This window comes from Chionomys nivalis, chromosome 21, assembly GCF_950005125.1.
Source record: "Chionomys nivalis chromosome 21, mChiNiv1.1, whole genome shotgun sequence".
Classification (NCBI taxonomy): domain Eukaryota; kingdom Metazoa; phylum Chordata; class Mammalia; order Rodentia; family Cricetidae; genus Chionomys; species Chionomys nivalis.
The window spans coordinates 53,953,110-53,965,975 of record NC_080106.1 but is presented as its reverse complement, the minus strand read 5'-3'; the positions used below and the strand labels follow the sequence as shown (position 1 = coordinate 53,965,975).

Here is a 12,866-nt window from a genome sequence, read left to right as displayed (position 1 = left end):
TGTAGTCTGCAGATTGAGAGATGTCCTAAGGAACATGACCCTGGGAGCTGTCCATAGACTATGCATAGCCCCCCAATAGGTAGGTAGAAGGCACAGTGCAGGAAAAAGCATTGGAGATAGCTCTGAAATACTCCATAGAAGCATGATAGAAGATGCCTGTTTTGGAGCTCAGAGGAGAGAAACATGGTTCCCAGGAGACATGAGCTAAAGTGAGACATGTGAGGAAGATCACACTGAAGCATAGTGTGGGGCATAGAAGATCCAGTTTTGTAGTAGGAGGTTTCTGTCCCACCTGGTCCCGCAATAAACACACAGAAACCATATTATTTGCAATACTGTTTGGCCAAAAGCTTAAGTGTATTTCTGGTTAACTCTTAACTCAAATTAATCCATCTCCATTAATCTGTATATCGCCATGAAGCTGTGACTTACTGGGTAAAGTTCCAGCATGTGTCTCTGGCAGGGCTACATGGCTTCTCCCTGACTCTGCCTCCTTTTTCCCAGCATTCAGTTTAGTTTTCCCTGCCCATCTAAGTTCTGCCTTGCTATAGGCCAAGACAGTTTTGTTTATTCATTAACCAATAAAAGCAACACATGGATAGAAGGACTTCCAACACCATAGCTGGGCTGACCTCCTATACCTGAGGAGTCAACATCTGGAACTCAGATAGACCTGACCACTATAGATTCGAGAGAGAGAGAGAGAGAGAGAGAGAGAGAGAGAGAGAGAGAGCAAAATGACAGACTAGGTTTTCAGGCCTTCACTGTGTGTAAAGATGTACCTGGTAAGGTAAACAGACCAAAATAAAAGCTGGGGACACTGTTGTGATGCCCTGGTAAGAAAATGAGGCATTGGGTACACATTTTTTTGACTTGATTGTAAAGAGAAAATATGAAAGAGAAAAATTGAAAAAAGTAAGTGAATATTTAGAGTATAATAAGCACCAAAATTATTCTAAGTGCCACATTATTAATATTTATTGGTACTTATTCTTACAAGTAGTTCTTACTATTATATCATGACTATTAACAATGAATAATTTGAATTAAATTTTAATGAAGAAAATCCATGGGGTATCACTGTGAATAGTACTGTGTCTTGGAAGGGAAGGGAGGCTCCAGAGGATTCTGTTTTCCCATGGTCTCACAAAATTGTGCTTGGCACCTTGTTACGCACCTCAGAGGCTACTTGGCTAACCACTGCACTTTCTCTGAGCTGGATGTGGAGCCCAGCAAAGTCAGGAATGGCTGTAGAGTTCCTATGAAGATGGAGTTACGGATGGACGAAGGTATTAGCAGATATCAACAGTGGGGCTGAAGCAGATAGGGAAGATGGGCATGGGATGAATTAATAAAGCTAAAAGACAGTAGAACCAGGGAAGGGCTGGCTCCAAGGAGGCTGCTCCATGATGGTAGTCCTCATAACTGGTCACATTCCCAGTGTCTACAGAAGAAGTCAAGCAAGACCAAACCTCAGCATGGAGTAAGAATAACTAGACCCACAGAAGCCTCTGTGGGATACCTCTAAGGAGGGGAGGAGGGTACCACGTGTCCCTGAACAGGAGTTGTCTCTCAAGGGCTCACCAAGAAGTCTGCATTTGCTGCATTTGAAAGCATTCCCCTAAATTTATGCATTAACAGCTTAAGCTCTCCAAGAGGGAATTTAAATAGGAGAGCAAATGCCTTTTTGGAGGGGGTGGGCATCTGATAGAAGGAGCTTGCTTCCTTCCTCCCTCTTTCCCCCTAATACATTCCTGCCTCTGCCCTGAGCTACCAAGGTATTTGCATAGTAGGAAATGGATCTCCAATAAAGCCCCCAGTCTCCGGTACACTGTTATATTAGCATTAAACAAATAGGACAATTGACTCTCTAAACTCCTATAAATAAGAGTCAGAGAGGGGTAACTAGTCATGATCCCTCCCCCAGCAGAGACACTTTTACAAGAAACTAGGGTCCAGAGTGACACAGTAAGCTGCCCAGTGTCACACAGCAGGGGGTAGGGTGTACAAAACAGATCGTATTCCTGTACTAAGCCACATTCATGATTCTGAAACACTGACTCATTGCTCTGTGCTTGGTGAGGAATGCCATTTCTTGGCCTCTTGAAGGACAGAACCAGTAATCACTGCTGGCTTGAAGGCAGCAGCACCTGAGACGGGCACATACTTCAGTGTCCATTAGCACTGCAGCCAAAAGAATAATATTGATAATGGTGGTGATTATAATAGTTTGCTCTTCACAAACAATGGTTTGATACTTGCTGTATGCCAAACACTGCTCTGAATACTTTACTTGCCACAACTCATTTGTTCTTACCATACCTGGAAAAGACAACTGACATTCTCATTATGCTCTGTGAGGGTCTAGAATCAATATAGGAGAAAAGTTTCTCTGTACATATCAGTGAGAATAAACTGAAGTGGGAAGACCCACCCTAAAGGTGGGCAGCATCACTCCATGAGTTCGGAGTCCAGGACTGAACAAAATGGAGAATTGAGCGGCCAACCTCAATTCACTCCTGCTACCATGCCTTGTCTGCCATACCAAAATAAATCCCTCCTTCAAGTAACTTGTTAGATATTTTTGTCACAGTAACGAGCAAAGTAACTAACATAGACCCCATTCAGGTATAGAAATTTAGATATTTGTTCTTCCCTATCTGGTTAGAAATCAGGATAGATAAGATAGGATTCAAGTAGAGAGAGAAACTAGAAATAGAAATGCCTATTCATTATTCTCCTTTACCTGAAACTATGAAATGATTCTCTTCCTAGAAATGAACATAATATTTACAGAAGATTGGAGAACTAGAGGTGAAACTTTCCTTTCCTACCTTGGGATAGACCTGAACTTACAGATAACTGAGGACTTCTGGATACACTTACTAGGTGAGTCTTCTGTGCAGTATTCATCAGAAAGGGAGAAGGGGATTATCATATAGGCTGCTGAGGCTGTCAGCATGGGGGTTTGGGCATGTGATATCACTGGATCTGAAACTTATAAAGGCTAAGGATGTGTGCAGATTTGTAGTCAGACTCTAGTGAGCCAGAAGAACTGGTTGCAACTAATTACCATTCAGAAAACTTCAACAGCATTTGGGAAGAGAAAAGTTAAGGTGATCAAAGGGGAGATGAGAACTCCACAACCATCAAGGGTACAAAAAAAGAAGTTCAAAGGTATAAAAAGACCTCAGTGTGAGGGTGAGTCTATGGAAAGAATCAAGCCCACATTTTGGCCTCTGAAGTTCTTATACATAAGAGGGCTCATAAGTTCATTCCTGCTGCACAAGAGCTGGGAAATCGGAGACTGTGTACAGACAGCAGATGAAGAAGAACATCAGCTTCAAGCTACAGAGACAAGCAGTGCTGGAAAATGGGTGTCTGAATGAAGACTCCTAGAGCTTTTGTGTGGCTCATGGAGTAACAGCTATACTCCTTACCAGTCAGTTAAGCTTGTTGCCACTAGCTCACACTTAAAATTCTCACCTGGTCTTCAACTGATAAACATTCCTGGTGTTTTTTCGCCTTATTTTCATGACTTTGTGAATTTTCAAATAATTGCCTCTCCCAAGAATATCCTAATTTTTCTGTATTATCTGCCTGTCTGTTATTTTTCAAGCATTAACCTAGATGCACCTCTTCTGTATGACTTTATGTGAGCATTCCTGGCAGAGGGTTGCTGCATAGCATGACTCCCTCTCTACTCCATTCTCTGTTCTTTATAGTATGCAATGCTCTAAATGCTGTGAAAAGATCCTGAGCCATTTACGATTCAAGATACCATGAACGATCCCAGACAGTCTTGCAGCAGTGCATGTCTATAAGACCCACCATTCCCCTACAATGTTATAAGTAGAAGCATTTCTTCCCCTAAAGGTTATGATTAAAGTGGTGCTATCTTCCCACTCTACCCACCTTTCTGTCAGAATCACAAATATAATAACTTGGACTATGGTAGTTATCATGGAACCATGATGCACAGGTCAACGTAAGACTGACCTTTGAACAGTGTCTACAACCTCATGCCCTATAAAGGGAAAAAAACTCAAATTCTTCATTTTAAGCCACTGCAAATTGGGTTTTCTGATTATTATTGTAAGCCTTCCTAAGCAACAGGGGAGAAGGATACTAGCCCTTTCTTAGTGTTCCATAGATTTGTGGTTTACTTAATTCGAGAAAATTTTGCACATTCCTATAATTATTTATTTACATGCCTGCCCCTGGCAGTAATGAAAAGTGGATATCTAGGCTGGCAGGAAACATGACTTATTATTCTTCCCAAGTGACACAGACCCTGGGATAGTTAGTATTCAATAGCTGGCCTTTGGTTTGAGGATGGAAATCACAGTGGTGACATTCTCAATAATCTTCACATGCCGTATGTCTACAGTAAATCAGTTATAAAAGCCCCATCATCATGGGCTTTGTAATACAGAAACACAGCCCTCCTTTCATTGTCTGAGGGCCAAATAGCTTGTCATCTTTTTTTTTTTTTTTTTTCTGTAAAAGAGTTTAAATTCCCTGTTATCTACTTGCTGGCATTTGAAAGAGAAGGGCAATATTTTCACAAGTCTTTTCTCCTTGTCACCTTCAGAATTAAGATTCATGGCAGAAAAGCAGGAGTGAATTGGCCTACAAACCAGACACAATTCACCCTCATCTGCACCAACATGTCAAATGTCATTCATCTGCAACTGGGACTAATTTAAACTCCCTTGCAGATCTGTAGTACAGGTCAGGAGTGCTGCAATGATGGATATGGTGATGATATATTTTAGATGATAACACGATAATATGAAGAATTACCTGGAGATATGCAAGTGTTTATTTCCAGTGTGTTTCTAGAGGAGAATGGCATATGAGCTGGCAGACTGGGTGGTTAAAAGACACCCTCAGTATGGATGACACCATCCAGTGAGCACTGGGCCTAGGTGAATAACAAAGAGAACCACCCCTCTCCTGGTATTGTGATACAGTTTCCTTTTCTTTCTCTTCACCTTCAGAACTCCAGACTCCTTGACCTTGAGATGCTAGGACTTTTGCCAGGGAACCGATGTTCTTGGATCACTGGTCTCTGAGAGCTACAATATCAGCTTATTTGTGCTGAGGACATCAAACTTGACCTGAGTCATGCCACCAGCATCCCAGGTAGACAAGTTTACAAGTAGTCTATTGTCATTCTCAGCCACCATAATGCTTGTAAGCCAATTCCCCAATTCTTTCTTCCTTTTGGTTTTGTGTTTTTGAAGGACTCACACAAAGACACACCACATGCGTGCAAGTTACAAAATAAATCTGGTGGAGACTTCCAAGTTATGATGGCCTACTGAGAACAGACTCTATGGGGGAAGGAGGAATCCAGTGGTCACAGAACACAGGAAGGGCAGGTAAAGACCATACAGCGCAATGAAGCCAAGCCAGGGCTACCATGAGCCATGCTCAGGATGACAGACATGTCTGATAAAGACTAAAATAATGGGCAAGAGCCCAGATGCTCATCAGCAGATGAAAGGGAAATGAAAATAAGACACACACACACGCACACGCACACACACACACGAGTATTAATCTGCTATAATGAAGAATGAAATTATGTCACTTTCAGAAAAATGCGTGAAGCTGAAGATTAACATAATAAATGAAATAAGCCAAACTTTGAAAAATACCACTGTTTTTTCTAAAATGCAGAATCTATATTTGTATTTAGAAAAAAGAGTATGTATGCCTTTGGACAGACTTGATAAAGGATAAGAGAGGGTAATGGGTAGATAATATGAGCAAAGCACATTGACATATGAAAGGACTCTAGCCAGCCCATACATGGCTTTGGAAGTCCTTGCCCTTCTCTCTCATTCCCTGTGACTTGCTAAAGCACACCCACCTAGTATATTCCCTTATGTGGCCACTTCTTCCTGAGGCTGACTGCCAAGGTTCAGCTGTTGAAATATTGAAGACCAGCAATCATAAACCACTTTGCCTCACCTAGTTAACATGCACAATTAAAATTAAACACCTCGCCCTCATAAGCCATTTCCCCTTTTACCTTTATAAACTGCCACTTTCATAGGGGCTACATCTGTTTCCTCTCTATCTAGATGCAGTCTTCTGGTCCACCCCCACCTCCAAACAAATACTCCTTTCCCCTCTCCTTTGTTCCCTTCTGTACTCACTTGTCATTATTTCCTGTCTTTGTCCCCTCCTCTTGTTTCTCTGAATGGAACAAATTTCCTTTGTGTTGAGATCTATCTATCTATCTATCTATCTATCTATCTATCTATCTATCTATCTATCTATCTATCTACCTATTTATCTATCTATCTATGTTAAAATGTTACAACAAAACCCATTATTTTGTAGTATAGCAAAAAAAATTAAAAAGTAGCTTTCAATCGACAGAAAAAGTATGTGTGTGGTGGGGGCACTGAGCAAGAGCACTAATAAGCAGAAGACTGAGTCCTTGAGTAAGGAAGGTGTGGGTTCAGATTTTTCTCTACTTCTTTTTGACTCAATATACTTAAACTTTTATTTACAAATATATTGAAAGGAAGGATATTGGCTGCAGGTAATGGATTAGACAAAAGGTGTTAACAGCAATTTAATGATTTCATGATTGGGTCACAGGGTTCCCAGGTATTTAACTAAGTATTACTTGTGGATATGTGAATGTTTCCGGACGACCTCTTCATCTGAGTCAGTGGACCTCATCAATGGATGTCCCTCTCCTATATGAGTACCATCTTCTAATCCACTGAGGGCATGGACAGAACAGAAGGCAGAGAGGCAGGAAAATTTTGCCTCTCTTTTTCTGCTTGCTTAGACTGGTGCACCCTTCTGCTTGCAGACCGAGGGTTATGCAATCATCTTCCTTGGTACTGAGCCTTGGGATTTGGGCTGAAATTCCTCAGCAGCCTCCCTGTCTCTCCAACTTATGGAATCTGGGTCTTCAGAGCTTCTGTAATCACAGAGACTGATTCTCTGTAAGAAAAGGCTGAGGTAGATAAAGTAAAGTAGTAAAGATAAGTAAAGACATATCTACTGGCTTTGTTTTTCTAGAGAATTTGCCCTTATTATGTAAAGATATTACACACAAACATCTTATCTTTTCTTAAATGCTTTGTAATATTGTAACATGGTACTTAGTTTGTCTTTATACATTTAATTTTCTATTCTGAGAGAGGATCTCATTGCAGCACAGTCTTGCCTTGAACTACCTAAGTAGCCAAAGATGGCTTTAACTTTTTTATTCTTCTACTTCTACTGCCTGAATGCTGGTAATATATACATGCATGCAACATCACAACTTTTGTTTGCTTTTTTCTTGTAATGTGGTGCTATGAATTGAACCCGGAGCTTTTTGCATGCTAGGCAAGCACTCTCTCAACTCAGCTACACCCAAAATCTATTATTCTGTGTTTTATGCATTAAACTCATCTCTGAAACACTCATTGCTCTCATGGTTTAGGGATATAGTAAAGCAAAACAAGGGTCATGTGGATACAAATACAAAAAATAGAGCTGATGACTGGGTTGAGTCTAAAGAACCACTACGCAGGTAGTATATAAAGTGTGGCTACTCAGACAAAGAAGGCCTTAGTGGGAGACCATGTGGCAAAGCCTGAGATCACATTATGCTACTTGGAACTGTTTATAACATAAAACATAAAACTTATTTCTGAGATTTTTCATCTGATATTTTCAGTCCATACCTGTATTTATTGGTCTCCATCATGGAACAAGGGGGAGATGTTTCTTGCTTACATTGGCTGTATACTCCACAATGCTGTTTCTATAAGGGAAATTCTATATGAGCTAAAATGATACTGTGAGACAGCCTGGACTTTTGAATCTTTGAATACAAGACTCGCATTGAGTCCAACATTAAGCACAAAACGAGGCCTGGTCAACATTTGTGAGTTTGTTCCAGTGCTTTAATCTCTTCATCACTCTTTTTTTTTTTCTTTTCAATCTTAACAATCACTAGGTATGATGGTTTAAATGAGATGGCCCCACAGGCTTATATATTTAAAAACTTTGTCCCCACCCGATGGAACTGTTTGGGAAGGATTAGGAGGTGTAGCCTTTCTGGAAAAGGTATGTCACTGGGAGAGGTACTCTCAGTCTCTCTCTCAGTTTTCCCCTCTCTCTCTCCCTCTCTCCTCTCTCTGCTTCCTACTTGCAGATAAAGATGTGAATGTTTAGCTTTTCCTGTGGCCATACCTTTGTTTTATCATCATGGACTCCAGCCCTCTGAAACTATAAGACAAATTAAATGCTTTCCTTTTTAAGTTGCCTTAGCCATGGTGTTTTATTATGATAATAGAAAAGATAATAGACAAGTAATTATTACTTGGGATATTGCTATGAAATAAATATAATGTTTTTGACTCTTAGATTTTTCTTTCCTTCTTCTTCTTCTTCTTCTTCTTCTTCTTCTTCTTCTTCTTCTTCTTCTTCTTCTTCTTCTTCTTCTTCTTCTTCTTCTTCTTCTCTTGTTTTTTTTTTGAGACAGGATTTCTCTGTAACTTTGGAGCCTGTCCTAAAAAATAGGTCTTATAGACCAGGCTGGCCTCAAACTCAGAGATCCACCTGCTCCTTCTTATTTTTTTCAAGTCCCAGTCCAAAAAAAAAAGGGGGGGGGGTTAAAAAAGTACTTCCCAGAAAAAAAAATAAACCATAACCCATGAGGAGGATAGAGCAATCCAGATCTCCAGTTATTTAGCCAACTTGTCTGAAAAACCTAGATGTTAGGATGGTGCATAAATCCCAGGTGCTCTTTATTCTGTAGCTCATGCTGCTATCCTGTTTAAGGAGGTAGAGTTTGGACAGAAGGAAAAAAAAACTAAGACTAAGAAAATGGATAGCTTTGCTAAGATTCAGGGTTGGAGACATGAGGAGTCCTCAGATCCAGATAGATTCCACAGTGTTCATATGGTCAATGTTTCCCTTCCTCTCACTTCCCCCACTTTCTTCCTGTTACTTTTATTTTTCTTCTGAGATAAAAGTCAATCTGAACTGGACTTGTTATGTGTGAAGAATTCCTGTTGGAACACAGATGGCAGAAAAGAAACATGAGCTGTACTAATTCCTTCACATTGCTTCTTTGCCAACTACCATCGCAAGATCTGTGAGTGCAAATCAGCTTTGTGCTCTTCCTGTCTCTGTGGAATTAATTATTAAAACTGTAGTCACATTTGCAGAATCCCCAGTGTGTTTCTCAGTATTGTATGCTGATGTGGACAGGAAAGAGCGAGGCCCAGACACCACTAGAGCAAGGCATGGAAGTTCCAGCAGAGGGATTCACTAGGTTGGTTGAAAGACATCTGGGACAAGAGTCCAGAGGAATGCTGTCAATTTTACTGTACACAACATATGATTCACTGCTTGGAGTCTATGAGCAGCAGCTGCTCTCAGTAGGCATCTTCTGCAATGGTTCCCCACTGCTCTCCTGCTTGCCCAGCATGGCATTCATTTTAGAACTGGGTCCTGTGGTCACACTCAACTTATCATATTCATGATATATGATTCACTGACCAACCAGCCAGTCCTAACCATTCATAAAAACACTGAAATGGTCATATTGCCACTCACATCTCATGAAAGGTTAACAGGGTCTTTCTGTACAGTCATCAAAAGAAAAATGGTTTCTCTCTGCCATTCAGAACCATTGGTTCTACGCTGCTTTGATTTCTGCATAATCCATTGTACTACTTACAGTGACCAAAGCCACAATTTGTTTTCTTCTTGGGGGACTGTATTCCTGAGAACATAAATTCATGGAGAGGAAAAGTCTGCATTATTCCTTAACCACTGCACAACCAATGGTTAACAAGATGCAGTGAATATTTGTTGAATAGCATGCTGGCTAGAGGCTCCCTGAAGCCACTTTGCCATCCATAACAGAGAACACAAAGGAAGTGAAGAAAGGGAGAAGGAAAGAAGGACAGAAGGAAGTAGAGAAGGGAGAGAGAATCTTATTGCCTACGGTATTTGAACCCTCAAATTTAATCTTGTCCATGTAGACAGTAGTGAATGGTGCCTTTAACTTAGTGAAGTATAGTGGAGTTTGATGTGCCAGGGAAGTATTCACCTACTCATACTGCTATATATATTTTTAATATATCAAATTATATTATTTGATAATATCAAATTAAGATAATTCTCAAAAGTGCATACCTTAAAAGGTTTTATATTACAGTCCAAAGTATAAAATGAATATGCCCTAGTCCATGTGAATGCAAATAAATGACTGATGAATCTTTTTTGTAGAGCAATCTTAATTAATATAAATAGACAATACCCTTTCTTTTTCATCCCCCAATTCTGATGTAGGGTGGATTAGTCACTCAGTTATAATAAAGTATAGAAGAGAAAAACAGCAGTTTCATAGTACTGGCCTTCACTGTGTAAGAATAGTTAGTGTCCCTAGCCATATCCTCAATGGAAGTCAAATTCCTTCTGATGGGATGAGCTGAGGAGGGCACTTTACTTCAATGTCTCCTCCTGAGACAGTAAAGCCTTAAGCAGCACTCCACAAAACCACTGTGTCAGTAACAAGAAACCAGGTAAGACTGGGCCACTGAGAGCCAATGCGACCAAGGAAAAAAGGTGCCTAGGGAAAAATGGACGGAATATATACAGACATTAGGCAACTGCACAAATCCCAGGCTCTTTCTAGCCCAAGGATTAGTTAGTTCCCAGAAGTGTATGAAGACTGGTTGACTAGTTTTGACCAGTGTGCCACTGAAGGAAAGTTGTCGCAGGAGGCAGGATGGAACCAGATGGGAGAGTGGGGCTCTGCACTACGTCTACAGTCTTAGATTCTTTCAGAAAGTTTATATTTAAAAAAAAAATCTATAAAGAAAAATAGCTGAGGACACCTATGAAGACAAGCTCAAATGGATAGAAACACAGCTGAGCTACATTTCTGCTCCCAATATGAGATCATCGTCTACTCCATTAGAAAACCTGGAAATAGGTGATTTACTATAACTGAGCATTCACAAAAAAATGAATTCTTGTTATGTTTAAAAATGAAATAACTACCACTGCAGAGAAATAAGAAGTTCATACTGCCCAGGCTTTATGCTTTGAGTAGTACTAACTGTTAGGTACTAGGAATTACCAAGTCATTTCAAAACAATTCACTTGGGACATGGATACAGTGCCCCAAAATGGGGTATTTATTTTTATTGTTGTTCAAACCCTTGTGATAGCAAGGCTTAATAAAGTTTCTCTGAACTCCATGGAAAGATCTTAGAAGTCTCTTTGAAGATACCTTTACCAAAATGAATGATGATGGAATTCAGCAAGGAAAACACTTGATTTTCCTGTCTTGGCAAAAAAGAGCATAAAGATAGATACAAAAGAAACTATTCCGTTTAATATTATCCTTTGTAAGCTCATCCACTTTCCTGCAAATTTCAGTACTGAATTAGGGCTTCTCCTCCCCGTGTCCTCAGCAGCATCTGTTGTGACATTTCTTGATGATACTGCTCTGATTGGGTGAGACAGTATCTCAAAAGAAGTTCTAATGGATGGATTTGGAAAGTATATTAAGTTAAGTGGCTCAAACCTAGGAAGGCATAAACTTCACATTCTCTTTCATACAAACTTCCTAGCCTTCAACTTATAGATATGAACATATGCATGGCATACATGTATGTGTGTCTGTGTGTGTAATCATGGGTAAAATCTCAAAAGTAGAAAGGAGACAAAGAAAGGGTAAAATAGGTACTGGGGTAGGCAAGCAGACAAATGGGCTATAAAAAAGAAAAACAGACCGGGAAAGGAGCTTACAAAAGGGAATAAGGAATTGAAGGCAGCAGAGGGTGGGTACGGTTGGGGGGAAGGGAAGCCAATAAACATAAGTTTGAAAATACCATAATGATTTCTAATACTTAGTATAAAATTTAAAGATTTTTTTAAAAAAATTAAAACAATGGTGGCATTGGTTAATCTAAAAGGGGTCAGAATATAATAATTTAATAATATAGGCAACTAGATATTATTGAGCCTGCCCTATCCTTAAAGAATTCAAATTACTTGGTTATTGTGTGTGTATGTGTGTGTGTGTGTGTGTGTGTGTACACGCATTTATATGAAAAAGAACACAGGCATGGTGATATATGTCTATAATTCCAGTACAGGGAGGACAAAAACATTCCTGGGAACTCACTGGCCAATCATCCTGGCAATTAATGAGAGTTACAGGTTCAGCATGTGCCCTGCCTCAACAACGAAGGTAGAAAATGATCAAGGAAAACAAGGTTTAAGATTCTTTTTCTTTTGGCAGTGGGGCAGTGAGTCATTAGGAACAAGTCAGGGTTTCCATCTGTACACTAAGGCTTCTCCTTCTACCTCCACCTTGCTCTAAAAACAGTTTTACTTGATGATATCATACACTCGAGGACATCTGAGGTATCCTAGGTATCACTTTCTGAACTGAAGGCAATCACAGTACTTAGTTCAGTCAGGGAAAATGAGTGAACCTCCATTCAACGTATAAACTCATAGGCTAAATACATAGGTGCTGAGTACAGTCACAGTTAGAATTTTTTGTCTTGTGACATTATGTACAGCACTAGCCAATATGCCCTGCCCTGCTGTCATCTTAAAGTTGGGCCTTCTTTAGTAGTTGGTACTGAGCTTCTCTAACCAGTCTCATCTCCTCCAGGAGAATGAGACATTTGTGCTTGCTTTCTTCACCCCGACCCTTCTAGATCTGTCACAGCTCCTGCATTATTTATTTCCTTCCACGATTCTCTGCCCTTCTAAAAATGTGACTTGGAAGCAGGAAGTAATTAACATCACACATATAGCTCTTGGCACATAGTGGACCTCTCCACAAATGTTTTCACTTGAGTTAA

At 40.0% G+C, this 12,866-nt stretch overlaps 1 protein-coding gene across 1 annotated transcript in view; it reads right to left on the bottom strand.

Annotated features, from left to right (window-relative positions):
* Large1 (LARGE xylosyl- and glucuronyltransferase 1) overlaps nucleotides 1–12,866 on the bottom strand; it is a 524,802-nt gene that overhangs the window by 63,432 nt on the left and 448,504 nt on the right. The window lies entirely within an intron of this gene.